Raw genomic sequence first — 27366 nt, forward strand, 5'->3', positions numbered from 1 at the left:
GTCCAGGTAAAATTTTCCCAGAAAATGAGGACAATTGCATTAATTCTCACAGATGCAAAACAATTCCCTTGTCCTTCGCTAAGTTCTAATTTTGGTTTGTTGGGTTGCCCCTCTGAAAAATAGCATATTCAGCAAGACCTATATATTAAAAATAGCTAGGGCAGAAGTTACAAGACTTTGAACACATGGTTTAGTGGCCTATAACACTCAAAAACACATTCAATTCAAACATGTAATTGTCTGGTATTTTTTATTTGTACCAATTCTACTTTTGTGGGCTTTCGTGTAAAAAATAATCCGAGCAGCTTCTTCAGAAGTTGAGAAAAATCTTCTATCCTTACAAATGCTCTCTCAAGCAACAGGGATGGTACCACAGGCTTTGAGACAGATGGTAGCCAATCCAAATTCAGTATGGTAAGCAGGCACCACTCAATAAAACTTTAATTGCTGCATATGGTATCTGCTAACTTGTTTAGAAAATGGATATGCAGCATTAGCTCAAAGCATTTAAATGGCCTGATAGCACTGGACAGCATGTTGGGCTGCCACCTGGAAGACCCAAATTTCATAGCAGATGTAACACTAGAAGAATAAAGCTGGTGGTTGATAGTCCTGGAATGGAGATGACATAGTAAGCACCCAGCTGTTCCCCCCACCCACACTGACTCCTATTGCTTTGGTGTCACTTCCACCAAGTCCTGAAATCACTCATGTATTGTTTTCTCCTCCCAAGGAGAGAAAAAAAAAAAGTAAGTAAGCTATACCATAAGGTTGAAATGGGAAGGGGTTCATGTCCCTACTATAGCCTGGGAAATGTGGAAGATGCTTTTGAATGCAGTTCAGGGAGAAAAAAAAGGATAAAGATCTGGATGGAGAATGCCCGACATATGTGCAAATTTGTGCCAAAAGATGAGAGCCAAGACAGAAGAGAAGGTTCCTTCTGAGAGTGCTGAAGAGATCCTTGCAATTTATCATTTGCATTTGTCTTGCCCTGGCAAACAATAAATAACACTCTACACATGCTGAGGAGGTCAGCTTATCAGCCCCCTGATTTCAGAGACTGATGAAGAGTGAAACTTGCCATTTCTTAAAACACGGACTCTTTAACCCCTTCCTGCCGAGTTAGGTAGCATAATGAGTAAAAAGAGAAAGAGAATTTCGAGATCTCAGTCTATTTAAAGACAGAGGAACAAAACTAATTGTTTTTCAGAAAGATTGCAGAGGAATACTCACTTTTGCACATTAGTGCCATGCTCCATCCCACCCCAATCTAAATTAAGAAAACCCACAAATGCACTTTTCAGGCAAACTATTGATTTCTGACCTGTAAATTACTCTCCATCAAAAAGGTTCTGGTGCAGATAGGGGTTTGGAGTAGCCTGGGTACTTCTCAGCTGCAATCTGCATAATGTTTAGTATTCAGTGAGTTAAAGCAGGCAATGAAAGGGAACTGTCAACGCAATCTAGAAGATATAAAGAAATGAGGTGGGGGGGGAGCCGTATGCTAATAATCCACTCAGTAATTAAGTGAAGATCGCTGCCAAGCGCCACTGCCACTTTCAAAGGGTAATTTGTACAGGAAATCATAGAGTCATTGTCAAATCATTTCAGGATAAAAGGAAAGTCATCAACTGAGATAAGATAAATGCTGGGTGTCTGGCAGCATGTGCCCTAGGAAATGCCTTTGCTTTTAATTTTTTTTCTTTAAAAAAAAAACAACCTTGCAAAAGTAGGGCTAGAAAACCTTGACAGGTTGAAATGTACATTTACTATTAATAATAGGGGCAGTCTATGCATGGATGCGTTTTTAAATAGGTTACTTGAACAAAAAAAATGGTAAAATAGACCAGTTAAGAGGACTTAACTTGTAACTAGTATACTGTATGTGATTTTTCTGTTTCTGCCCTCCACCCTTCGTTTTGAGCCATAAAGAAGTTTTCAATCATTTCCCTTTTGCTTCTCAATTTTAGCTAAATTATAGTATTTTAAAAGTATTACTAAACATCCTGTTCTCTTAGGAAGACAATAATTCTACCCCTGAAATATTTTTTTAAGAAAATCAAAGGGGGAATAAAATCTTTTCCCTTTACTTTTCCCTTTTATGCTCTTGAATTAATACTTTAATGTTGAGTTTGCTTTATCTCACAGGAAATACTGCAAAATTAATGAATGAAGTTTGTGAGGTAGCTATAGTATTTTTCTGGAAAAGTAGAGGATAGTGGTTTAAAAAGTATTATTCTTATGGAAAATTTTCAACATATATATATATATTCTATGTTTGTTATTCAAATTTACACACTGCTTCATTGACTTATTCCAACTTAATCTGTGTTAGACAAATGTCTCCAGAAAGAATACATTGGTTTATGCATTTGTGGGTAGCTATTTTTACACAGTTAAATTGACTCCTTGGGGATGAGATGTTTCACCTAAATATTTCCTTAAAACTGATGTCTTCTGTCATACTGAAAGAAAAGTTTGTTTGCTCTAGGGAACAAAATGTCACAATTTTTGAGATCATTGTTAAAGGACTTTCCCTATCATGGCACTGTTCTGTCCAATAATGCATGGATAGTGGCTCATGGCTGTAATCCCAGCACTTTGGGAGGCCAAGGTGGGTGCATCACTTGAACTCAGGAGATCCAGACCAGTCTGGCCAACATGGCTAAATCCTGTCTCTACTAAAAATACCAAAAATAGCTGGGCATGATGGTTCACACCTGTAATCCCAGCTACTCAGGAGATTGAGGCATGAGAATCCCTTGAACCCAGAAGGTGGAGGTTGCAGTGAGCCAAGATGGTGCCACTGCACTCCAACCTAAGTGACAGAGTGAGATTTTGTCTGGGAAAAAAAAAAAGAAAAAAAAGCATGGATAGTGAAATCACGATAATGGGTTTTCATGGGATGCCTAAACATAGGAAATATGTAATGTTTGTTTGCTTGAGGTGTTTTCTATTTTTTTATTGCTTGGCAAAAATCATTTTGGTATGAAACCATACATTTTGCAATATGTGACTAATGATGCTATTCATTTAACCAGCATATAAAGAGTACCTGCCTTCCTGCCAGGTACTATGTTAAGACACTGACCCTATTAAACTCTTTGCTAAATAGTTCTTTCTAATGTCAGAAGCAAATGAACAAATAAATAATTGATGTATTTGAACATTTTCATTCTCTAGCTATTATCTTTATGCATATCAGTTAGCATCTCAGGACTTATTATTTAGTTCTTAAAAGGACATTTGGATAATTTAGTGTTGACTTTGAATGAATCCTTCACGACAGCTGTGAATCTGTAAGATTGTCGTTTCTCCCATCCTTCTTTCTCTCTCTTTCCTCTTCCTTCCCTTCCTTTTTTGCTTTGTTCCTCCCTCACTTCCTTCCTTTATCTACCCTCCAGTGAGCTACTGATTTATCCATCTTCCCATTCAATTCTACAGAGCAACTTATGTAATGAATATTGTGATGTCAGAATACAAACCATTTGTGCCTTGGAAGTTACAACTTGAATAATGGGAAAGAGGATATAAAATTAAGGAAAAAAGAATACAACTGTCGTGAAACATAGTTGTTTATTCTAAGCAGCAAGGCAACTACTTTCTGGGCAGAGTTAACAGAATTCATTTAGAGTGTATAATTTAGGTTATTGACTTAACAAGATTGGTTGTCTGATTCTCCTGGAAATCTTTTCTCTTTCATTAAATTTTAGTAACATCAGCAGGCAGTTGAGGTGGGAAATCTTTTTTTTTTTTTTTTTTTTTTTTTTTTGAGACGGAGTCTCGCTCTGTAGCCCAGGCTGGAGTGCAGTGGCCGGATCTCAGCTCACTGCAAGCTCCGCCTCCCGGGTTCACGCCATTCTCCGGCCTCAGCCTCCCGAGTAGCTGGGACTACAGGCACCCGCCACCTCGCCCGGCTAGTTTTTTGTATTTCTTAGTAGAGATGGGGTTTCACCGTGTTAGCCAGGATGGTCTCGATTTCCTGACCTCGTGATCCACCCGTCTCGGCCTCCCAAAGTGCTGGGATTACAGGCTTGAGCCACCGCGCCCGGCCCGGGAAACCTTAAAGCAGACATACTGGGAAGGCTGAGGCGACCATAAGAGATATTTAAGAAATCAACTATTAAAGCATCATTGTCTGGAAACTTTTAGTCTAAGGGAACACAATCTTGTGCAAACGTGTTAACATTTATTAGGGGAATACAAAAACTGGTGTTCTTAATAATGGCCCTGAATTTTTATCAACCTTTTAAAATATATAAAGTTATTGGTTATTGTGTGTCAGATAAAGTTTATTGGGAGCTCTCATATTTAAATTTAACTGTCTCTTCTTTGAAGTTAAAAAAATTAAAAACAATAAAAAAAGTGCTGTTCATATGGATTACATAGTGGGTTGATTATTTTTGGTCTCATGATTCAGTTTGACTGCTATATGAATTTAGATTCTATTAAAGTTTATGAATTGTTAAATTAATTAATTTAATCATATTGAAAAATTTTATAAATATTTTAGAGGCTTTAATATACATTATAGTTTTCTGTGAGTATATAACAGTATATAATATTTTCCAAATAGACTTCACCATAATATGCCCTTTTCAAGGAACAGTTTGGGAAACTAGTCACCCGTGAGTACATCTCTTCTAATGAAAAAGAAAATTAATAAATATTTCTATTTTATTGATATTTAATAAAACTGAAACAATTATTTTACGTTACATATTTGACAAGCAAACAATTAACAATAGGCCATTTATTCAAAACTCTTAACTTAAAGCTTAATATTAGAAGCTACCATTCATTGATGGTTATGTCCCATTCAACATTTATTTAATTATTCTAACAACCCTATACACAGATGAGCTTATTCCCATTCTACAAATGAGTACACAATGACTTACTCTTAAGTATCTTGGTAAAGGCTATATACCTTATAACTTATAAGCAGAATTTTAAACGCAGGTGGCTCTGTCTGGTGCCAGAGAAATATTCTCTTATATGGCTTCCTTCTTTTGGGGAAACATTAAAAATTGTTTCAGAGATTAACTTGAAAACAAACCATATATGTATTTAGACATGATTTTGAACCTAACCTGTATAAAAGGCTCTGAGATTCCAATGGAAAGACCTCAATCTAGAATAATAACTTTTAAATCCTTATATTGTTGAGAATAATGAGAGCAGAGGAAGGCCAAATATGTTTTGTAAAATATGTTTGTAAAACAAATGAATTCTGGTTTTATCAACCCACACAAACAGTCTTAAAGAATAATGTGTTTCACAATATGATAAACTTGCTCTGAATGCTGATCTTGATAAAGGCCTGAAGGGAAAGACTTCAGTATTAGCTCTTTAGCTTCTGAGAGAGAGAGACTAACCTTTTTAAAACCCAAAGTTCCACTAAGTTTTCAGAACATTAAAGTCAATATTCTTGCTTCCAATTAGCTCCTTTGGAAAACACTGTTAGAAATCATTATTCAGAGATGAGTTTTACTTTACATTTTAAAAAGTATAAACATCTCGTAAGGTTGAGAGTAAAAATGAAGAAATATAGATCGATGCAATTAGTGACTAATTTAAAAAGGGGCCAAAAGTTTACTATACGAAACAAATATTTGCATAGTTCACCATTCTCCATTATGATAACTAATGAAATTAAGGAAGTTAATGTCATTTTGTCTGGCTGAAATGTTTGCTCATCTTGGGCAAGGAGGTGAATAAGCTCTTAAAAGGTGTGGAGATAGTTTCTAAAGTTGGGTGCCATCAAGTCCTCCCCTCCTGATACATATAGGTCCTCCTTCCATCAGCGCTAGACTCTATTTTCTCTCCTCTTGCATCAGAAATGGTCTTTAGACTTACTTCAATCAACAGAATGCAGCACAACTAACACTGAACCAGTTCCAGGCCTAATTTTTAGGAGGACTGACAATTTCTTCTTTCTGGGGAATTCAGCCACCATGCTATAAAGAAACTTTGGCAAGTCTACTGCATGAGGAAGAATCATATGGCCGGGGTGGGGGAGTGGGGGTTTGGGGGCAAGGGGAGAAAGAGAGAGAGAGAAAGAGAGAGAGAGAAAGAGAGAGAGAGAAAGAGAGAGAGAGAGAGAGAAGACTCCACTTACAGGAGTTACTGAAATGCCAGACATGTGCACAAAGCTTTCTTGGATATTTCAGCTTGGCCTAGTGGCAGCTCCAGCCAGCTGAGTAAGTGACCTCAGTCAAACCAGATGGGGCAGAAGAATCATCCATCCAAGCCCTGCACCAATTCTGGATCCACAGAATCATAAGAAATAATACAATGTTGTTGTTTAAAGCCAGTAGGTTTTGGTACGAATTATAATGTAATAAATGATGAAGGCACAGTTAAACCAAGAATAGAGAATAAATTCTTTACTACACTCTGTAAATTTGTATATATGTTCAATGTCCTCAAAACAGACTAAAATATATTAATGAAACTTCAGGAGGTTACCAAAGGTGCTGTAAGTTTCCCTAAATTAGTTTTTTTCCTCATATTCAAAAAATGGGAGGTTTAAACAAAAGACATTTATTAGGAAAGAAAATGGGCATTATTAATCCAAGTATTTCAAATCCAAATGCCTACACCGACTAGATAATTACACCCTTACCAGTTTGTCCAGGTGTAAGAAAATAGAGAGTGAAGAGAGAATTCTGATAAGATATTGGCAACATTTTTCAAAATGTTAACACTTTTTGTACCATTTAAAAAATAATCTATGAAATCAGACTTTCTCAATTGGCTTTAATGTCGAGGACAAAATGTCAGGTTTACAATCAGCAAATTCATAAAGTGTTGTTATCCTTAGTGTGAATATGTCTAGTTCATAATTTATTTAGTGAAATTTCACTTGGTTAAAAAAAATTTCAGTACTATATTATATTAAAAAATTTCAGAGTCAGAAAGGAAGACATTTAATTTAAATTCTTTATGACCAATTTGCTTATTCAACTAAATATGTAAGCAATCAGCTCTTTGAAGCATTGATGTGTTTAAAGGATGACAAGCATATCTGGGAACGGTAATTTTTAGAAACCCCAAATCCTAAGTAACCATACTATTTAGAACCAATTGCCATAGTGTTCCTGAATAACTGCCAGTTTTCTTCCAACAGAGAATTTTATTTAGTATGAATGATTTGTAATAGCTGGAAGGTCAACTTGCAATGTGAGTTGCATTTCTTCATCACCAGGTCATGACCCAAATCACTGAGGAAAAAGGCCTTCTATTTTTCTAAACTTCCTTGGTCTCACAGACTGCTTAGTACATGGAAATATTTTCTAAAGCCTGCTGGTGTAAAAGGCCCAATCACAGCCCTTCTCATTTACTCATTTGAAAATGAAGGTGATATGCAGAACCCTACTGGAAATTCTAGCACACTAGGTTCAAACATATTAAAAAATATTAGTTAGTCCAGCACTTTCCTTTGTTTAAACAAAAATTGGTGAACATTATTTTGCTTAATACTAATTAATATTAAAAAGGAGTATGTTTAAAATAGCACCTTTTATTCTCAAGGTATCGCAAAAGAGGTTTACAAAGTAATGAGTTAAAATAATGAGAACTGCTCGACTATGCTGGCAAATGGATCAGCCATTATGTGCCCAACAATAGCTCACACACGTATAAGTAATTAATGTCCTTCAGATGTACTTTATCATACTTACTTTTCACAGTGTTAAATTATTACCCTAATTTTTATTCCAAAGACTTTCCTATTTATCTGCCATTGAATTATTTTATTGAGCATATTACCATTTATTTTAAAAAATCACTATCATTTCAATTATTCTTGAAGGAGCTTTCTAGTTCATTGCCCTGCATATAATCTCATGGGCCACTTCTTGAGTATTAGAAAAAATTAAAAATAAGAATGGTATAAAAATTAAAAACCCAACTAGAATGAAACCTATTAGTTACTTTATTTCTCTACACATTGCTACCAAGCTAAAGTAAATAGGTCTTTTCAAGTTTGTTTAAGGCAAGGGTGTGCGTGTATGTCTGTGAGTGTGAAATATATTCGGTATTATTTGTATTATTCTGTCCTTAAGCAATGACAGACAAATCTCTATATTATTACGTTAAATATTAGACATCTGATATTTTGTGAAAGATACATACATTGAATAAATTGTTTTGTTAAAGTATTTTTCATGAATGAAACATCAGACTACTTGGAAGGTAAGCCACCAAATGTTAATGATTCATCTTGCAAAATGAATGCAATAGTTTTAGGTAATCGGTGAATAGCCAATGTTTCACAAAGGTGATCACTGAATACACAAAGTTGAAAAAACCTTAATATATAGAACAATAAATGCTGTGGCAATGAATAATTATCAGTCTTACAAATCCTAATCGTTTTATGGTTTATCTTAATAGCAGTTAAATATGTTCTTTGAATTACTTTATCTGTAACAATATTTAGATTGTTTTTTCCCCAGGCTTCTGTTGGTGATATTTTCCAAATCAAGTGAAGGAAAAGAAAACTCAGTCATTATAAAACATAAAGCAATCTGTAAAATTATAAAGCTTTTCCCTTCTTCTCCCCCCACTCTCCTTCCCACATCAAATGTAGACCATATGCCAAGGCTACTCCTTAACCATAACTGACTGTTGTTACTGTAGTAATCAGTCTCTGTCAGAGCAATTACTTAAAATCATCCGTCCTGGTTGTTTTTCACAATCCACAGCACACTGAGCAGAACAATGCAGCTGACAATCCGAATGGCTCAGATGGAATTATCATAACTCACACTCCGCCTGACTGACAGTTACCTGCAGGAAGCGGGGAAGGACCCTATCATCTGGAGGGGCAGTTTTCTTGTTGCCAAAGAGGCGGGAGAGAAAGCCCTTGCTGCACTTTTGTCATCTAGGGAATCAGTAGAGACTTCCTCCTGGTGTGTGCAAAACAAACAATGACATTACTCTTCTGGATAGGCAGCTGGGTGGGCATCATCCATGTGGAGGCACTGGGTTTAAGATATTAAACAGGTTCATCAGTAGGTGTTCCAGACTTTGCAAGACCCTCATTGGCAGTCCATATGGATTGAAATTCATTAGCTCCTCTTGCCTCTAAGCAGATCAATATTCTAGGAACTGTCCCAAAGGACCTTTTTTAGACAAATGTTTGTTTCTCACATTTCCTAACCAACAGTTGTTGGAGTGTGTGTGATATGTGTGTGTGTGAGAGAGGGGGTCGGGGGAGAGAGTGAGAGAGAGAGAGAGTGACAGAGACAGTGTTGGGGTGAGGGCTTAAGAAGTTGAGAGTCTGACCCAATTGCATCAATTGGTGCAATCACCATTATACATGGAGGTTCAAGTTTTTAGACAGGAGTCCTTTTAACTAAGCAAATATTATCTTTCCTCATCTTGCCTCTTATTAAAAAACAAAACAACACAGACAAATAAAAAGATAAGGAATGTCTTTGGGGAAGGCAAAATTTTACTAGGGTGGAAAACAGAATCAAACAAAACAGTATTTTTCCTGAACTGCTGATGTTCCCAAAAAGACCTGCCTCTCTCCAAGTGGTGCCGGCTTCAATCAGTCTGCCTGGAACCTGCAGAGTCAAGCCGCTCGGGCGAGAGCATCTGCTTTAATGAAAGTCACTGCAGGCTTTAGGCGCCTCCATAATCCTAAAAGCTGGAAATGTATTCATATTCATTTTCAGTGAATTCAGCTCAAAATAATTAGAGAAAGAAAAGGGGGGGATAACTTCTGGGTTCCATCTTTTGCTCTTCAACTATCTATGCCAAACGAAGCACGGGGCATATGAGCTTAATGGGGATGAGTTTATAGCATATAGACATTTTGAAATACAGCACCTCTACACATGTATATTCTTTTTATAAATTTCTTCGACTGGCAAGATTCAAAACACTAAGAGAGAAGGAATTCATTTGTTTCAGTAGGGAAAAAAGCAAATTAGAAGAGCTGAAATCTTATGACATGCTGATGATTAAACTTACATTAATCATAAACATCGATGGGCCACCAACAGGGCTTGTTTAATCATTTTCAACCAATTGTGTGACTATGACTACCCTTCTGCTAGATTTCTTAAAAGTATTTTCTTAGTGGGAGCTGAGATATTAAAGTTACAGGATACTCTTGGGTAATCAAATTTATTGCATTGCTATTCAGAAAAGTGCTCAATACAGAGGTTGTTAAAGAGGCACCACAAAATACAGGCCTTCTGGCTGTATTTGTTTCTTGAACATCAGGAGGTTTTAATATGGAGAATGTACCATTATTTTAATTTCACATTCAGTTAAATTTGGGGAGTGCAGCCTAAGAAGTGCTTCATAACAAAAACCTGGAAGGTACTAGAAGACCCATTTTGCAAGGGTTGTGGGTCATTCTCCATTTTGGGTCTTGGGAAAAGGGTATGACAAGGTGTGATGCCCCACATTCGCTAGGAGTCAGTGACCTGTTGTGAACTGAAGGAATGAGAAGAATATAATCTTATCTTATATCTACACCTGTGCTACTAGCTACATGAGTGTCTACAATGTGGCTGATTCAAATTGGGATATGCTGTCAGGATGAAATACACATCAGATTTTGGAAACCTAGAAAAAAAGAGTGAAAAATATATTATTAATAAATTTCTGATATTTTTTAATGTTGAAGTGATAGTATTTTTGATATATCCAGGTTAGGTACAATATTAAACTAATTTTATCTGTTTGCTTCTTTTTACCTTTTTTGGTTTGTGTGGCTAGCAGATATTTAAAATTATACATGTGACTCACATTATATTTATTTTGGACAGCACGAGTCTACACAATCTATGCCCCTACACAATCTATGCCCCACACTAGTCATTTCACATGTATCTTCTCCTTAAATCTTTATAGTAACTTGGTGAAGTAGTTATGATTATTCCCTATTTATTGCTAGGAGATAGGCTCAGAAACATCAAGGACATTGTTTAAGACACACAGCTACTTGGTAGGAAAACTTCATTCACAGAAGGTTGTTGTCATTTCAAAAGGCCCTTCTCTTTCCAGAAAGTCTTCCTTCTTTTCACGTCCTATTACTGATTGTTGTTAGTTGCAAATGAGAATGAAGGTTTTGATTTTTAATGCATATGTTGTCTAATTCGCCTAATTCAGTGTCTCCCAATGGGGGTGCTATCTTCATTTAAGGTGGGGAAATTCTAGCTTAGATGAGACTGTCCCAGGATTTGTGCAGGATTTTCAGCATTCCTGGCCATTAAATATATTTTCTTAACTCCCATGAGGGTAATCATCAAAAAGGCTCCCCCTTCATTTCCAAACAACCCCTGAGGTGATGGTATTACACTGTGTTTGGAAACATTGGTCTAGACTATGGAGCCTGAAAACTATGGCCCGAAAAACTGGACCCATGTGTATAAATAAAATTTTCTTGGAACATAGCTATGCCCTTTTGTTGACATATGTGGCTGCTTTTGCACTGTGAGGCCAGAGTTGAGTAGTTTAGAAAAAGACTATATAGGCTGCAAAACTAAAAATATTCACTTTCTGGCTCTTTAAAGAGACAGAAAAAAGCTTTAGGTCTATCTAGATCTATTTCTATGTTATTCTGCCTATCAATTAACAACCTTGTTTGAGGACTTGCATTTTGAGACTTGTTTCCCTTTGATTCTGATTCTTGCATTTTATACCTCTGGGTACACTATTCCCACTCCCTTATACACCTTAATCTATAAAATTTTATTACTTCTAGCTCTTTCTGTAGTGGTATTGTGGTCAGAAAGCCTGGATTCCAGTCTGGGCACTGCCACTTACTACTTGTGTGTCCTTGAGCAGATCCTTATTTACTGTCTCTGAGACTATCTTTGCCTATCTGTTATGGAAGGCAAGTAATTTTTACTTCTCAATAGTTGGCATGATGATGAAATAATCCAATGATACTAAAGCCGCTAAAATTATACCTGGGACATTATAGGTTTCTCTTCTTTCCCTAAGCTGGATCTAAAACACAAACTATCAGATTATCTCTTTGGATTCATGAGTAAACACACCTCCATAAACGTTTTTCATCTGTTCCCCTCTTTCATTTTTGTGTTACTTCCAGTATTATTTCTGTAGCCTTCAAGAGTGTCATAATGAGAGTATTTGTCTCATCAGAAGCATTTTTTTTTCCTATCAGATAGACCAATGACCACTAATACCAGTGATCAAGTGAGAAGGGTCACTGAAATAGACTGCTCAACCAAAGAAGAGGGCATTGAATTCAATTTGTAGTTGACCAGATGCTTAGAAATCAAAGAGGTGCCATGTTGTCTTATTGCTTAAAGCAAGTAAATAACCTTGCAAAGAAGTTCAGAATTAATTGGAGTTGAAATAATTATAGACGATGATAAGCCAGCCACCAGAGAAATGCAATAGTCAAGCTGTGTGGTAACAAATGCATTGATTAACATATGTCAGGACAGCACAGAATGTAGCCGAGAAACAGAGAATTATGAAGGTGAAAAAAATTACCGGCTTCAATAACAGTTTTTAGTTATAGCTCAGTTCTCTATTTCTGAGATTGGAAAGAATTCATTCTTAAAAAAAAAAAAAATCTGTTTTAGTGAGAGAGAATACAAGCCTGAAAGGCCAGTGTGCCACATGATGAGCTGAGCCACTGATTTAGAATAAACAAATGTATTTTAACATCCAAAGAGATACACTTCCGTCTTGTGACCAGCTGATTAGTGAGCTATCCCCAACCCCTGCAGTCGAACAAGGGTAATATCCCTGCAAATGAGGGTCTGTCTACCACTCAAAGCGTAAAAGGCCCTGTTGAAGCTGAAACTTCAGCTTTAGAACTTCAAGAAAACCACTTCACCTAAAATGAGCCCGGTGAGTATGAAAGGACTGAGATGTGACCCAACTGTAGCCCCCAGCTGAATAGGAATCCTGGCATAGTCCATATTTGTATGACACTAAAGTTTTTAAAGTACTTTCACCTATATTAACTCGCATGTGAAATGGCCAGGTTGATTAACTTATTGAGAGAAAACAAGATCGCTCTTTCAAGATCGCTCTTTGCAGATCTAAACCTCCTCCCACCCTCCTGAGTTTTTCCACAGAATTTAGGACATGACTCAGTTTCTTAACACATTGGGGGAAAATTTCTTCAAAGAAAGGAGTGATGTGTGAAATTAAGAAACAGAAGGAGCATAAGGAAGACAATATGGTAACACACAGTTAAGTTTCCAAGACTTGAGAATATATCTCTTGCAAAATATCCCTGTATGCTAAAGTGCATTCTGTTTATTCTAGCTCGGTGGCTCAGCTGGTCATGTAATATGTTAGCAAATGGCAGACTGAAAATGTAGAGCAAGGTTGGACTATCAGGGCTTTCATCAAAAGGAAACTCTGGGGCTTGGTGTTAGTTTGTACAGTCGAGGGGGCTTCAGAGAATGACTAAAAATGGGAGATGGGAGAAAGAGAAAGGAAAATGAAGTCCTTCAGACTTAATCAATATTTAGCATCCAGAGCCCCTCTCAGAATTGTCCATAGCAGTAAAACACAAATAAATCCGCAGAGAATTTCAGCTTAATTGGGACTCTTATTATCGTTGTCTGTATGGGCTCACCTTAGAAGAGAAGTGTCATAGTAATTGAACACTCATTTGGTTTCAGACTCTGCTAGTTGAAGGGAGGATGCTATTCAGCACACAATTCAGGTAAAAGAATACCACTTGGCCCGAGCAGTCTCTAAAGAACTGGGCAAGCCACATCATTTTACAGTAAGTGAACTCTTGTTGGAGAAGTGATTATCAACATTTTATGTTTTGCAAAAAGCCTTATAAGCATTTAATGGAATATGCCTTCATCACTTTCCTGCTGTTTTTACCCTTTTTTAAAATAGATTAGGAAACTGAGTTTCAGTGACTTGCAGAGACTTTCCAGGGTCAATAGTAATTCAGCAGCAAAGTTTCATAATATCACACAATCACAATAACAGAAGGGTTTAAAAATAGCCTTCCAATACATTTGCAGAATGAATTATACCTACAAGGCTTCGTTTTGGCCTGAGAAATAGACACATCTCTCTACCTCCTTTATGCTGATCTTATTACACTCTTAAGGTAATAGACTTTTCAGTGAAAAAATATTTCACTGCACTTACAAAGAGAAAATTCCATTAAATAAAAGTCTATAAAAATAAGCAGAGCATATTGCATATTTCATATATTTTCATTTCCTCATGTCCATAATATCCTGATTTTCTTTCTTTTTTTTTTTTTTTTTTTTTTTTTTTTTTTACACTTAGGTACATTGGCTAGTGTTTGTTTTTCAGAGCGGTTTTAAGAGATCACATCTAACTAGTAAATCTTCTGTGTTAGAAAAAAGACAGTTGATAGCTAATTGTCTTCTCAAAATTTACAAAGGAAAATGTTCTGTAGTGTCTCCTAGAAGTATCCCTCAATTGATTGTGTTTTAACATCATAAGCCATTTTTCAGATTTCCCAAGGACATCTGAAAACTCATAATCGACCTCCAAGACCTTAGCACTGTGGGTTTTCTGCTAACCCAATAGTCAGCTCCCTGTTTATCCGAAAACCCCCACTAATTTGTACAAGCCTAAGAATCACTCCTACAAGTCTCATGACATTTGTGCTGATAGGCCACTGAACTATGAATAAGACTTTATTAAATATCTGAGTTTTCAAATTGTATCAAGTCCCTTAAAAATTCTTTTTTTTTTTTTTTTTTTTTTTAAGACGGAGTCTCGCTCTGTCGCCCAGGCTGGAGTGCAGTGGCCGGATCTCAGCTCCCTGCAAGCTCCGCCTCCCAGGTTTACGCCATTCTCCTGCCTCAGCCTCCCGAGCAGCTGGGACTACAGGGGCCCGCCACCTCGCCCGGCTAGTTTTTTGTACATTTTAGTAGAGACGGGGTTTCACCGTGTTAGCCAGGATGGTCTCGATCTCCTGACCTCGTGATACACCCGTCTCGGCATCCCAAAGTGCTGGGATTACAGGCGTGAGCCACCGCGCCCGGCCTAAGTCCCTTAAATTCTTATTCTCTCTTTGTTGGATAAGGGCTACAGGTTTGAGAAAGAAGCTAACATACTTGTCAGAACTCTACTCTCAAAAAAGAGCATAAAGTGTAAAGCCAAACTCAACTGAGGCTGGGCAAGCCTTTTTTTCCTAAGTGATAGTTCACAAAGAGTAAATAATTACTAGGGAGGAAGACTATGAATTATTAGGTTGGCACAAAAATACGTGCAGTTTTTGCCACTAAAACTTTGCCATTACTTTTAATGGCAAAACTGCACTTATTTTTTGTGCCAACTTAATACCAGCTCTTTATGATGTCACCTCATGACGAGTTTTTAATTTTTTGTCTGTAATATCTCCCAATCCAACTCACCTTTTAAAATTAACAATATATTAATCTCCTTCACATTTTACTGTCATTTGTCCTTCATCTCAGAACACTCAGTGGCTTCTAGATACTTACAGGCAATCAATTCCTGGGTGGTTTACCACGCAAGGTCCTTCACTTTCTGATTGCTTTCTAGATGAACCATTTTTGTGATAGCACAGCTGGCTTATTCATTGCTCCCAGAGCATATCAAATGTTTCTCAACATTTTCTTTGCCTAAAACGCTCTTCCACTTTTGTTCCAAGTCTGTTTTCTTCAAAGTTCTGCTAAGTCCCACTCTTTCTGGGAGGGGCCTACCCAGGGAGTGTTATCCTTTAGTAAGTCTTTCCTCCATGGCAGTCTTGTAATTTCTTTTACCCATAACATTCACTTAGTACCTAATACATGCTATACCATATTATCATATATCTCACTCTCTGTCCAGTCAGGTTCTGTATACATTACAAGTGTGTTCCTAGGATCCTGCAGTTAATAATGTCTGGTGGCACTGATGGTCATTAACGCTCAATACCACGTGCCAGGTAAGGCAAGTGGTTCAAGCACTTTGCAAGCATAACTCACTTAGTTCTAATAGCAGTCCTAAGAGATAGATACCATTATTAACTCCATTTTAAAAATTACAAATCTGAGGCACAGAACAAATGACTTTTCTTGTGCCACCCAGTTGGTAAATGGTGGGGTTGAGATTTGAACCTAGGTGGTTCAACTTAGATTCCCATCCACTTAAGTAATATGCAATACCGATGATTACTGAAGAAAAAAGTATATAATTTTATAGTTTTAAGCTAAAACTTTTCATAGTATGAGAAGAGAAAATCTAAAATATGCCATATTTAAGTTTAAAAGGGCCAGAAGTCTAAAGCTTTAGGGACTTGGATTTTAAAATGGATAAAAATGTATATGTTCATGAAAAATTGTGTTAGCCCATGAATTGAGATCCAAGTAAATCAGGTTCCCAAACACTACTGCTTCCCTTAGCTGCCTACTTTCCTATGAAGGTGCACTCTTCCTTTATTTTTCCTTTGCATTTATGTTACTGCTGGAGGAGAAACACAGAAAAACTCATTTTTAAAAAACACCTTGAAATGATTGACTTAATATTAAGTATGTCTGATATATGTCTTTTTCAAAATGATGAGCATATCTACATAAAATTAAATAGTTTGAAGATGAGAAATAAGCAAGATTTTGCTTTTTATTTCTTCTCCTTTTTCAAGGAAGTCATATATTGACTGTGTTATTTCAACCTGTCTTAACACATATATATAAACCACTGGTGAAACGAAAGCTGTCGCTCATGAGACACTTTATTGGGATGAGAACCAAATTGCGTATCTTGGGATTCCTTATCATATAAACTAATAAAGTACATCTATTAATGTTTGATATTTTTATTTTTATTATATATTTAATAATCATTATTTTCATTAAAACTTAATAATGTAAATTGGTAGATACTATAGTTTGATTGAAAAGCCTAAAACATTTATACCTTGTGGCCATTAATACCACTTACAGAAATCTATCATTAGGAAATAATAAGAAATGCAAAAAAAAATTGTAAGCAGGTATGTTTACTACAGTATTACTTATGCAGTCAAAAATAAAACCTCCTCCAATATTTTGAATTAGAGGAAGTAAATCACGGTACAGTTGCACAATAGAATATTTATGTAGTAATTAAAAATGAAGAGTGCTTTAATGACATAAAATGCTTTTAATAATCAGTAATGTTGAGAAAAATGCAACACACAAATTATATATACAGTGTGATTACAAATATTCAGAGAAGAATAGATAAGAAAGGAGTCAGAAGAAGGTATCTTGACATATGAATTGTAAATGAAAAAAACTTATAGAAAAAAGACAGGAATTATGGAAGCACATTTATAAGGGTATTTCTGCACAGTGTGATGATAGTTGCTCCATTACTTTCTTCTTTATGCATTTCTTTATTTTACAACATTTTAAAAATGGATTTATTCCTTTTATTATCTGGAAGAATCTTTGGTTTAAAAAGTTAAAGGCAATTTCAATAGAAATGGATAGAATTCAGGAAAAGAAGATAACAAAATATGAGTTCTGACATTTTATTTTTTGAAATGATTGTTTATGTTATTAAAGGTCACACATCTGCAGAGATTAATTAAACTATAAGTTAGTAGCCTCTGGATCCTTTGGATGTCTGGCTTATGGTACCATTCTTCATATAGAATTCTAGTACATGTTTATTAAGAATTAGACATTTTGTGTTGCCATAACAGAATATCTGAGATTAGGTAGTTTATAAATTAAAAAAGGTTTATTTGGCTCACAATCCTGATGGCTGAAAAGTTCAAGATTGAGCATCTGCCTCTAGTGAGGGCCTCAGGCCGCTTCCACTCAGGGTGGAGGCCACATGGCACAAAAAGAAGCTGGAAGCTGGAAGGGGTGGCTGGGAGGTGCCAGTTTTTGTTTTTGTTTTAACAGCGGACTCTCTCTGGAATTAGAAGAGTGAGAACTGCTTCTCCCAAAACGAAGGACATTAATCTATTCATGAGGGATCTGCCTCCATGACCCAAACACCTCCTATTAGGTCCCACTTCCTTCCAACACTGGGGATCAAATTTTGACATGAGTTTGGAGGGGACAAATACCTGAACCATAGCAGGGATTATGTGAATAATATAATAATCTCAAAATATAGGCATTACTTTGTGCAATTGTTTTGTGAATAGGTATTATCAGATTCTCTCAGAATATTAAATGTGAAGCAGAGACATACATATTTGCCTACTTAGAAAAAGTATACAACTACCTGTGTATTATTTGCTTTAAGCCTTTATTTTTAGATAAACTATTATATCCCCAAAATATTTTCACATAGCTGTGGAATCCCAATACACTTTTTGTCAACAACTCTGTCAGAACAGAATTCATTCAAAAACGTATTTTTCGAACCAAGACTTATTTTGTCATCTCCGGAAGTCTAGAGGAGAGTAGAACTGACAAGATAATAGCCTTGATTATGCCCTCTGAGGGTCTGAGTGAGGCACAACGCTGAATCACAAACATGTCTTACATATGATGGGTCCACCTCTAAATAAACTTTTATACTAGAGAAATTTACTTGTAATCCATGCCATCATTTTTTATTTATAGTATGTTACTAATGCTCTTGGTTCCACAGCAAAGCAGTGGAAATATATATTTATGTAGGGCTCTGAAACTGCTTCTCAATCATGTCTTCCAATGGAAATATATGGGAATGCAAATAAAAATTTAAGGGCAAGATGTTCTTTTCAGTATTGTTTATGTAGTTAAAAAAGGAGAATTATTCTGAATTCACAGATTTGGAAGAAGTAAACATCATTAAGATTTTAAGTCATAATTTAAAAGTACTTATGAAGGAGTTTTATTGAAATGGAAAGATAACTTTAATAAGGTAAAATGTGAAGCCTCAAACCAGCATATAATATTATTGGTAATGATTTATTAATAAGTGAATTCTTAGATCTCTCAGTCTCTATTTCTTAACAACATAGCAGAGTTAACGTTGTTTAAAGAAAACACTCTTAATACTTTGGTAGTGCTCTGAAATATTTTAATGGCCTGAATGTATCAAACAACATTTCTCAATAATAAAATGACTAAAAGTAACAATTGCTTAGAAGAAGTGTTGCAGATCAAAATTACACTTCAAATTGAAGCTAATTTTAAAAATCCTTATATAGCCTCATAACATGTAGGCAGTAGAAGGAATTTCGTGATTGTCGAAATAACTAATTTTACAGATGAGGAAACAATTTCAGCTACTTAGAAAAGAAGCCAAAAAGACAAGCTGATTTTCTCTTATCTCACTGCTCAGGGCTCTTTCGCTGAGATAAAGTCAAACTCTTCCTGAGAAAAATCTGTATAGCATTTCTCAAACTGAGAAGTGGTTTCTTTAAATTTGTTATTTTTCTAAGTCTCACTTAACAAAACAAAACAAAACTGAAGCCCAAACACCAAGTAAAGTGAAATTTAAAATGCAGTATTTGATTGTTTTGATTTATTTTAAATTATCCTTTCTACCTTTTGTCTTAATTGGATAAAGGCAGTATAAACTGGTTCTATGCAATTAAGAGTAGTTCTGTGCAATGAAAATGAAGTCTTATTTTAAATCTTATTTGAACTGACTCATAGTTCAGTGTGTTAGATGAAAATTAGAATAAGCATAATATATAAAAGGCTAATGAGTTTTAGTAAAAATATCCTAAAAAAAAAAATGAGGTACTGGGAATCTGTATATATTGAATTGGGAGTCTGTTAGGATTTTTTTCCCCTTCATACAAAGCAGAATTTGGGAAAAGATTAGTATATTTTGAATTCAATAGCCTTTGAGCTGTCATCGCAAAGATTTACTTAAAAAAAAAAAACAAAACCCTATGACAGAATTGTGTGGAGCTTTTCTTGGAAGGAAGTAAAACCACATTAGAAGTACTATGACAATAGCACTTTTCCAGGAAGTAAAACAAATCAGGTCATGCTTAATGAAATCAGGCAGCAATCCTAGTCAACTGGAATGTTCTGGCCTCTTTTTCTCATATAGGTTTTGTGAAAATCAGTTTATGAGATTCCTCTGGGTACTTGTCTTATACACTTCTGTTCTTTTTTTCTTTTCTTCATATTTTGTTTTAAATTCATGGGTGCATGTGCAGGATGTGCAGGGGTCATATGCAGGATGCACACATTGGTAAATGTGCGTCATGGTGGTTTGCTGAACAGATCATCCCATCACCTAGGTATTAAGCCCTGCATCCATTAGTTAATCTTCCTGATGTTCTCCCTCTTCCTGCCTCCCACCAAAGGCCCCAGTGTGTGTTGTTCCCCTCTACGTGTCCATGTGTTCTCATCATTTAGCTCCCACTTATAAGTGAGAGCATGTGGTGTTTGGTTTTCTGTTCCTGTCTTAATTTGTTGAGGATAAGGGCTTCCAACTCCATCCATGTGTCTGCAAAGGATGTAATCTCATTTGTTTTTATGGCTGCATAGTATTCCATGGTGTATATGTACCATATTTTCTTTATCCAGTCTATCATTGATGAGCATTTAGGTTGATTCCATGTCTTTGCTACTGTGAATAGTGCGGCAGTGAACATATGCATGTATATATCTTTATAATAGAATGATTTATATTCCTTTGGGTATATAGCCAGTAATGGGTAAAATGGTATTTCTGCCTCTAGGTCTTTGAGGAATCTCCACACTATCTTCCACAATGGTTGAACTGGTAATTTATTCTCACACCAATAGTGTAAAAGCATTTTTTTTTCCACAACCTCATCAGCATCTATTGTTTTTTGACTTTTTTAGTAATAGCCATTTTGACTGAATATGAGATGGTATCTCATTGTGCTTTTGATTTGCATTTCTCTAATGATCAGCGATGTTGAACTGTTTTTCATGTTTGCTGGCCACATGTATGTGTTCTTTTGAGAAGTGTCTGTTCATGCCCTTTGTCCACATTTTAATGAGGTTGTTTATTTTTTCTTGTGAATTTGTTTTACTACCTTGTAGATGCTGGATATTAGACCTTTGTCAGATGGATAGATTGCACAAATTTTCTCCCATTTTGTAGGATGTCTGTTCACTCTGACAATAGTTTCTTTAATTAGGAATGGGCAAAGACTTTATAATGAAAATGCCAAAAGCAATGGAAACGAAAGCAAAATTGGACAAATTCAATCTTTAATTGTAATGGAATAATTTATATTCCTTTGGGTATATACCCAGTAATGGGTCAAATGGTATTTCTAATCTTTAATTAGATCCAATTTGTCCTGAATGGTATTTCCTAAATTTTCTTCTAGGGTTTTTATAGTTTTGGGTTTTTCATTTAAGTCTTTAATCCATCTTGAGGTAATTTTTGTATTTGGCATAAGAAAGAAGTTCAGTTTCAATTTTCTGCATATGGCTAGTCAGTTCTCCCAACACAATTTATTAAATAGGGAATACCTGCCCCATTGCTTGTTTTTGTCAGGTTTGCCGAAGATCAGATGGTTGTATGTCTGTGGCCTTATTTCTGAGTTCTCTATTCTGTCCCATTGTTCCATGTGTCTGTTCTTGCACTGGTATCATGCTGTTTTCTGTTTTGGTTACTGTATCATTGTAGTATAGTTTGAAGTCAAGTAGCATGATGTCCCCAGCTTTGTTCTTTTTGCTTAGGATTGTCTTAGGTATTTACGCTCTTCTGTTGTTCCATATAAACTCTAAAATAGTTTTTTTCTAATACAGTGAAGAATGTCAATGGTAATTTAATGGGAATAGCATAGAGCCTATAATTTTCTTTAAGCAGTATGGCCATTTTCATGGTATCGATTCTTCTTATCCATGGGCATGGAATGTTTTTCCATTTGTTTATGTCCTCTCTGACTTATTTGGGAAGTGGTTTGTAGTTCTCCTTGAAGAGATCTTTCACTTCCCCTGTTAGCTGTATTCCTAGGTATTTTATTCCTTTAATGGCAATTGTGAATATGAGATCATTCATGATTTAAATCTCAGCTTGTTTGTTGTTGCTGTATAGGAATGCTAGTGATTTTTGCATATTAATTTTGTATCCTGAGACTTTGCTGAAGTTGCTTATCAGCTTAGGAAATTTTGGGCTGAGACGATGGGGTTTTCTGGGTATGGGATCATATAATCTGCAAACAAAGATAGTTTGACGTCCTCTCTTCCTATTTGAATATGCTTTATTTCTTTCCTTTGCCTGACTGCCCTGGGCAGAACTTCCAAAATTATATTGAATGGAAGTGGTGAGAGTGGGCATCCTTGTCATATGCCTGTTTTCAAGGGAATGCTTCCAGCCTTTGTGCATTTGGTATGATATTGGCTGTGGGTTTGTCACATGTGGTTCTTATTATGTTAAGGTATGTTCCTTCAATACATAGTTTATTGAGAGTTTTTAACTTGAAGGGATGTTGAATTCTACTGAAGGCCTTTTGTGCATCTATTGAGATAATCGTGGTTTTTTTTTTTTTTTTTTTTTTTGCGATTGAGTCTTACTCTGTCATCCAGGCTGGAGTTCAGTCACATGCTCTTGGCTCACTGCAACCTCCGCCTCCTGGGTTCAAGTGATACACCTGTCTCAGCCCCCAAGTAGCTGGGATTACAGGTGCATGCCACTACTCCCAGCTAATTTTTGTATTTCTGGTAAAGATGGGGTTTCACCATTTTGGCCAGACTGGTATCGAACTCCTGACCTCAGGTGATGAGCCCCACTGTGCCCAGCTGGGTTTCATCTTTAGTTCTGTTTTTGTGATGAATTACATTTCTTGATTTGCATACGTTGAAGCAACCTTGCATCCTAGGAATGAAGCCTACTTGATTGTGGTGGATAAGCTTTTTGATGTGCTACTGGATTCGGCTTGCCAATATTTTTTTGAAGATTTTTCCATCGATGTTCATCAAGAGTATCAGCCTGAAGTTTTCTTTTCTTGTTGTTGTTGTATCTCTGCCAGGTTTTGGTATTAGGAAGATGCTGGCCTCATAGAATGAGTTAGGGAGGAGTCCTCCTTTTCATTTTTTGGGGATACTTACAGTAGAAATAGTAGGAGCTCTTATTTGTACCTCTGGTAGAATTCAGCTATCAGTCCATCTGGTCCTTGTATTTTTTTGGTTGCTAGGCTATTTATTACTGCTCAATTTCAGAACTTGTTATTGGTCTATTCAGGAATTCAGTTTCTCCCTGGTTCAGTCTTTGGAGGGTGTTTGTGTCCAGGAATGTATCAATTTCTTCTAGATTTTCTAGTTTATGTACATAAAGGTACTTGTATTCTCTGATGGTTGCTTGTATTTCTATGGGGTCAGTGATGATATCCCCTTTATCATTTCTAATTGTGTTTATTTGCTTCCTCTTTCTTTTCTTCTTTACTACTCTAGCTAGTAGTCTATTTTATTAACTTTTTCAAAAAACCAGCTCTTGGATTCATTGAGTTTTTGAAGGGGTTTTCATGTCTCTATCCCCTTTAGTTCATCTCTGATCTTGGTTCTTTCTTGTCTTCTTCTAGCTTTGGGATTTGTTTGCTCTTGATTCTCTAGTTTGTTTGTTTGTTTGCTTGTTTTTGTCATGATGTTAGGTTTTGAATTTGAGATCTTTCTAGCTCTTTGATGTGGGCATTTAGTGCTATAAATTTTCCTCTTGACACTGCTTTAGTTGTATCCCAGAGATTCTGGTATGTTGTCTCTATGTTCTCATTAGTTTAAAAGAGCTTCTTGATTTTTGCCTTTACTCTATTATTTACCCTAGAGTCATTCAGGAGCAGGTTGTTCAATTTTTATGTAGTTGTGTGGTTTTGACTGGATGTCTTAATCTTGAGTTCTAATCTGATTGCACTGTGGCTGAGAGACTGTTATTGTGTCTGGAATTGGTGGGTTCTTGGTCTCGCTGACTTCATGAATGAAGCCACTGACTGTCGCCGTGAGTGTTACAGCTCTTAAAGGTGGTGCACCTGGAATTGTTCCTTCTGATGTTTGGATGTGTTCGGAGTTTCTTCCTTCTGGTGGGTTCATGGTCTTGCTGGCTTCAGGAGTGAAGCTGCAAACCTTTGTGGTGAGTGTTACAGCTCATGAAGGCAGTATGGACCCAAAGAGTGAGCAGCAGCAAGATTTCTTGTAAAGAGCCAAAGAACAAAGCTTCCACAGTGTGGAAAGGGACCCAAGTGGGTTGCCACTGCTGGCTTGGGCAGCCTGCTTTTATTCCCTTATCTGGTCCTACCGACATCCTGCTGATTGGTCCATTTTATAGAGACTTGATTGGTCCATTTTGACAGAGTGCTGATTGGTGCATTTACAATCCCTGAGCTAGACACAGAGTGCTAATTGGTGTGTTTACAATCCTTTAGCTAGACACAGAGTGCTAGACAGAAAGTTCTCCAAGTCCCCACTAGATTAGCTAGATACAAAGCCCTGATTGGTGCATTTACAAACCTTGAGCTAGACATAGGGTGCTCATTGGTGTACTTACAATCCCTTAGCTAGACAAAAAGTTTCTCCAAGTCCCCACTAGAGTCAGAAGCTCAGCTGGCTTCACCTGGTGGATCCCGCGCCAGGGCCGCAGGCGGAGCTGCAGGCTGGCAGTGCTGGGGGACCTGGTGCAACCTCCGCAGCTGCTGGCCCAGGTGCTAAGTCTCTCACTGCCCAGGGCCCTGGCGCCTGCCGGCCACTCCCAGTGCAGGGCCCACTGAGCCCGCACCCACCTGGAACTCGCGCTGGCCTGCAACCACCTCTGGCAGCTCTGGTTCCCGCCTGTGCCTCTCCCTCCACACCTTCCCGCAAGCGAAGGGAGCCAGTTCGGGCCTTGGCCAGCCCAGAGAGGGGTTCCCACAGTGCAGAGGCAGGCTGAAGGGCTCCTCAAGCGTGGCCAGAGTGGACTCCGAGGCCAAGGAGGTGCTGAGAGTGAGTGAGGGACGCCAGCACGTTGTCATCTCTCATTATGACTTCAGTTCTTTTGCATTTGCTGAAGAGTATTCTATTTCTGATTATGTGATCAGTTTTACATCATGTGACATGTGTCAATGAGAAGAATGTATATTCTGTTGTTTTTAGGTTGAGAGTTCTGAAGATGTCTGACAGGTCCACTTCATCCAGAGCTGAGTTCAGAATCCTGAATGTGTTTTTTAATTTTCTGTCTCAATGATCTAATATTGTCAGTGGGATGTTAAATTCTCCAGTATTATTGTGTGGGGGTCTGTCTTTTTTTACATCTTTAAGAACTTGCTTTATGGATTTGGATGCTCCTGTATTGGGTGCATATATATTTAGGACAGTTAGCTCTTCTTGTTGAATTGAACCCCTTGCCATTGTATAATGCCCTTCTTTGACTTTTTTGATCTCTGCTGGTTTAAAGTCTGTTTTTTCAGACACTAGGATTGCAACCTCTTTTTTTTTCTGTTTTCTATTTGTTTGGTAAATTTTCCTCCATCCTCTTATGTTGAGCCATTGTGTGTCTGCATGTGAGATGGGTCGCTTGAAGAGAGCATACTAATGGATCTTGGCTCCTTATCCATCTTGCCACTCTGTGACTTTTAATTAGGATATTTAGTCTATTTACATTTAAAGTTTTTATTCTTATGTGTGGATTCGATCCTGTCATCATGACGCTAGCAAGTTATCTTGCAGATTTGTTTATGTGTTTCTTCACAGTGTCACTGGTCTGTGTACTTCAGTGTGTTTCTATAGTGACTGGTAATAGTTCTTACTTTCCACATTTAGTGCTTCCATCAGGAGCTCTTGTAAGACAGGCCTGGTGGTGACAAATTCCCTCAGCATTTACTTGTCTGGAAAGGATCTGATTTCTCCTTCGCTTATGAAGTTTAGTTTGACCGGATATAAAATTCTGGGTTGGAAATTCTTTTTAAGAATGTTGAATATTGGTCCCCAATTTCTTCTGGCTTATAGGTTTTCCACTGATCAGTCTACTGTTAGTCTGAGGATTTCCCTTTGTACCTGACATGGCCTTTCTCTGTGGCTGCCCTTAACATTTTTCTTCATTTTAACTTTGGAGAATATGACAATTATGTGTCCTGGGCTGATCTTCTCATGGAATATCTTACTGGGATTTTTTGCATTTCCTGAATTTGAATGTTGGCCTGTCTTGCTAGGTTAAGGATGTTCTCCTGGGTAATATCCTGAAGTATGTTTTCCAGCTTGGTTTCATTCTCCACATCTCTTTCAGGTACCCCAATCAATCATAGTTTCGGTCTCTTTACATATCCTATAATTCTCAGAGGTTTTGTTCATTCTTTTTTCTCTATTCTTGTCTGTCTGTCTTATTTTCAAAAGACAGTCTTCAAGCTTGAGATCCTTTCCTCCACTTGGTCTATTCTGTTATTAATACTTGTAATAGCATTGTAAAGTTCTTATAGTGTATTTTTCAACTCTATCAGATCAGTTATGCTCCCTTCTAAGTTGGCTATTCTGACTGTTGGCTCCTGTATTGTTTTATCATGATTCTTAGCTTTTTTTGCACTGAGTTACAACATGTTCCTTTAGCTCTGTCAAGTTCATTATTACCCACCTTCTGAAGCCTACTTCTGTCAGTTCAGCCATCTCAGCCTCAGCCCAGTTCTGAGCCCTTGCTAGAGAGGTGTTATCTACCTTTGATCTTTGAGGTTGCTAACCTCAGAGATCAGCAAAAAATGGGATTTTTTTGTGGGTTTTTTTGTTGATGTTCTTGTTGTTTTCTTTCTTTTTATTTATTTATTTTTTTCTTAACAGTCTGGCCACTATTGTAGTAGGCCTGGTGTGATTTGCTGGGACCCTAATTGCCTCAGTTTTTCTCATACCTGGAGATATCACCAGCGAAAGCTGTGGAACAGCAAAGGTAGCAGGTTGCTCCTTCTTTGGGAAACTCTGTCCCAAGGGGTTACAGATTTCTTGCCAGTCCAAACACACCTGTAGGAGGTGGCTGGAGACCCCTGTTGAGAGGTCTCACCCAGTCAAGAGGAATGGGATCAGGGATCTGCTTAAAGAAGCAGTCTGGCTGCTTTTTCTAGAGCAGGTATGTTGCATTGGAGGGGGCCCTTCCTCATCCAGACCATTTGGACTCTCCAAAGTTGGAAGACTGGAATGGTTTGGTTGACCAAACTGCAGAGATTGTGGCTGCTTGTCCCCCTGGGAGTTTTATTCCAGGGAGGGAACAGAGGTCTCTACATATAAGCCTTACTGGAGTGACTGAAGCCTCCGCAGGGAGGTCCTGCCCAGTGAGGAGGAATGAATCAGTATCTCACTTAAAGAAGCAGTCTGGCCACAGGCTGGCAAGGCAGCTGTGCTGCATGGTGGGGGATGCTTCCTCATCCAGACCATGAGGACTCTCCAAAGCTGGAAGGCTGTAATAGCTGAATGAACTGGACCGCAGAGATGGTGGTCAGTCCTCCTCCCAGGGACTCAGTCCCATCTCAGGCAGACTCCAGCCTGTTGCTATTTTCTGTCTGGGATTCCAAGCCAGTGGGTTTAGCTT

This window comes from Macaca mulatta, chromosome 8, assembly GCF_049350105.2.
Source record: "Macaca mulatta isolate MMU2019108-1 chromosome 8, T2T-MMU8v2.0, whole genome shotgun sequence".
NCBI lineage: Eukaryota > Metazoa > Chordata > Mammalia > Primates > Cercopithecidae > Macaca > Macaca mulatta.